Source organism: Crocuta crocuta, unplaced genomic scaffold, assembly GCF_008692635.1.
Source record: "Crocuta crocuta isolate KB4526 unplaced genomic scaffold, BGI_CrCroc_1.0 scaffold224, whole genome shotgun sequence".
Lineage (NCBI taxonomy): Eukaryota > Metazoa > Chordata > Mammalia > Carnivora > Hyaenidae > Crocuta > Crocuta crocuta.
The window spans coordinates 236842-240521 of record NW_027529545.1 but is presented as its reverse complement, the minus strand read 5'-3'; positions in this window follow the sequence as shown (position 1 = coordinate 240521).

The window sequence follows — 3680 nt, the reverse complement described above, 5'->3', positions numbered from 1 at the left end:
AGGGCGATGTGCCCACAGAAGCAGAAGTCAGCCACACGGTTGTAGCCGCTACACTGCTGGCTGGGAAGGGGGGGCGGTGCAGGAGCCAACAAATGCACGTGGCCTCTAGAAGCCAGAAAAACCAAGGACACAGATTCTCTCCTAGAGCCTCTAGAAGGAACGCAGCCCTGAGACTTCCGACCTCCATCCAGAACTGTGGGAGAATAAATCCGGGTTGTTTTAGCCGCGGAGTTTATGGTCATTTGTTACAGCAGCGAGAGGTACCGTACAAAGCCTCGATTCGTGGATCCACCCGGTTCGTACTGATCGAGCACCCAGTGTGCACCCCACACGGCAAGGCCCAAGGGCCAGCGATGCTTTGGCATGACCCGGTGCCTCTGCCCTCAGGGGTTACAGTCTTTGGGGAGACAGCCACGAAATGGGACTTTCCATAGCCGGCAGTGCTCCCGCGAGAGAAGTGCTGGGCTATGGGGAACGTGCTGTTCGGCGCCGAATCGGGTGCCCCCAAATTCATATGCGGAAGCCCCGCCCCTAGGGCCTTAGATGTGAGTGTATTTGGAGACCGGGACTTTAGAGAGGTGATCAAATTCAAACGAGGTCATCAGGTTGCGCCCTAACCCAGGGACAGGTGTCTTTATGAGACGAGGAAGGCGCCGGGCCACAGGCACCAAGGGACGGCCACAGGAGGACATGCCAAGAGGACTGTCATCTGTGAGCCAAGGACGGAGAAGAACCCAACCCTGCTGGCACCTTGACCTTGGCCTTCCAGTGTCCAGAACTGTTGAGAACATGAATTTCTGCTGGTCTAATACATAAAGTAGAGGGACCGAATTTATTCAGGGATGGACACCACTTCCCGCCTCCTTGAGAAAGCGGCTGGTTAGCCTATCTAAGGGTGAGCAGAATCATACACCAACTAGGGGGACACGGGGGTGGCGGGCGAGAGGGAGGGCGGCGTGTGTCTGAAGGCATCAGGAGGGGGCACTTTATGCCACAGGAATGGGGAAAATTTGATTTGGCCACCGTAGTGCTCAAATATTATTATTATTACTTATTTTAGAGAGAGAAAGAGTACGCGTGAGTGGGGGAGGGGCAGAGGCAAAGAAAGAAGCAGAAGCAGGCTCCACCCTCAGCGCAGAGCTCGACACCGGGCTCGACCCCACGACCCGGGGATCATGACCTGAGCCAAAATCAAGAGTTGGACACTCAACCGACTGAGCCACCCAGGCGCCCCCAAATGCATTTTTAAAAAATTATTTTAAAAAAGAGAATAAAGAAAATAAGGATATCCCTACAGATGAAAACACGCCAGGAAGACGTGATCACAAGACAGATAAAAAGTGTAATCTGAAGATTTCAGTGTGAGAGCAAAAAGTAAGAAAACACTACCTGAGAGAAAAGTACTTGTACTTTCCGAAGTAGAAAAACTCAGAAATGAAAGGGTGGGACTCAGCAAAGGCTGAGAAACACAAGAGCGAGAACAGGAGGAGCACAATAATGATAAATGCAAAACATAGTATTTTAAATATTGAAAGGCAAAGAGAAATAGAAAGGAAGGAGCTGAAAGGGTTTTGAGAGAAAGTGACAAAAATAAAAAACAGGCAAAGAAGAGCCAGCGGGAGAACCCAAGGAAGCGAAAAGAAAGCAGGAGACACAGGGGCACCCGGGTGGCCCAGTTGGTTAAGCATCCGACTTCAGCTGAGGTCATGATTTCACGGTTCGTGGGTTCGAGCCCCGCGTCGGGCTCTGTGCTGACAGCTCAGCGCCTGGAGCCTGCTTCAGATTCTGTGCCTCCCTCTCTCTCTGCCCCTCCCCTGCTCACACTCTGTCTCTCTCTCTCTCTCTCTCAAAAATAAATAAATTTTATTTTTAAAAAAATAAAAACCTCTCAAACTAGAAAATGATTTTTTTAAATGACAGAAATGAGATCAATAATATTAATAAATGTAAATAGCCCCTCATAACCCATGTAAAAAGGTTAAAACATTTTTAGAACACCTAACAAAGCAGAATATAATGATCTGTGTAGAAACAGATGCAGCTGAAAGAGAAAGACTGAAATAAATGATGTATGAAGATGCACAAGGAAAGCACAAATACAGTGAAAGGATCGCATTTGCATATCGGGGAAGGAGGAATTCCCAGCAGAAAGCATTTGGAGAGACGAAGGCCATTTCACAGTGTGCAAGGTTACGACGCACAATGGAGATTTTGAGAGTCACTAACGTTTGTGTGCCTAATAACATGGCAACTGCTTTCAGTAGACACGATTGGTGGTGGAAGGAAAAATGGAAACCCTGCCAGCCATCCTCAACGGGTCCAGGACGGCTCAAGTAGACAAGACGTGAGTAAAGACCCAGAAAACCAGACAAGATCAATGATACAGAGCTTAGCTATGCATTATGTGCAGTGGGTTGAGTTGTGTCCCCCCAAATTCAGGTCCACCAGAACTTCAGAATCTGACCTTATTTGGAAATAGCGCCTTTGCAGATATATTATTTAAGGATCTTCAGGACAAAATCTACAGGGGGCCATAAATCCAACGACTGGTGTTCTTTAAGAGAAAGGAGAGGAAATTTGTTGACTGCGAGACACAGGAAGATGACGCAGAGCGTGGAGGGATACGGCCACGAGCCCAGGGCCACCTGGAGCTACCAAAAGCTGAAAGAGGCAGGAAGGCTCCTTCCCTGGTCTCTAAATGTGTGAGATAACAAGATGTCTGTTGTTTGAAGCCACCTGGAATGTGGTGACGTATTACGGCAGCCCTAGGAAATTAGTGTCATATGCATGTAAGTCAATCAACCAATTTCTAAACCCTAATCATACAGAATATGCTGACTACCATGGACCACAAAGAAAACCTCAATACATTCCAAAGAATAAACATAACACAAACAGGATTTTTCTATTTTGCCACGAAACTAAAAATGAATAAAAATCAGTTAAGACTCTCGTATCTGGATTTTTTTTAACAGAACAGGCCAGAGGTGGGGTTTTTTCTTTTATTGTTTTTAAGTTTTATTTATTTATTTTGAGAGAGAGAGAAAGCAAGAGAGCAAGTGAGAGAGGGGCAGAGAGAGGGTGAAAGAGAATCCCAAGCAGGCTCCACACTGTCAGCACAGAGCCCGATGCGGGGCTCAAACTCAAGAACCATGAGACCATGACCTGAGCTGAAATCAAGAGTCAGACACTTAACCGACTGAGCCACCCAGGCAGCCCTCTGGGAAGATGTTTTAAAGACATGTTCATAACGCTTTGGGGTCAAAGCGGACATACAAAGTTAAACTATAGAATTTCTTAGAAATAATAATGAAAACTCAACAAATGATTTGACAAGAGAAAACGTATAGCGCTACATTGGTTTAGCATTATACGACTTCAAATAAACACATCCAACTCAAACAACTACCCAAATGAAGCAACTATAGAAGACACAAGAAAACAAAGGATTCGTAGAAATGAAAGCAGTATTTCATGAGTCATAAGACAGAAAAGGTTTTTGTTACAACTTGTAACAATTTTACTAATTCTAGTAAAATCAAAAGTTGGTTCTATTTATTTGCTTTTTCTTTAAGACAAACTCACGACCCTGAGATCAAGTCACAAGCTCTGCCAACTGAGCCAGCCAGGCGCCCCAAGCTGGTTCTCTTTAAAAAACAAAAAAAAAAGAGTCGCAAAAT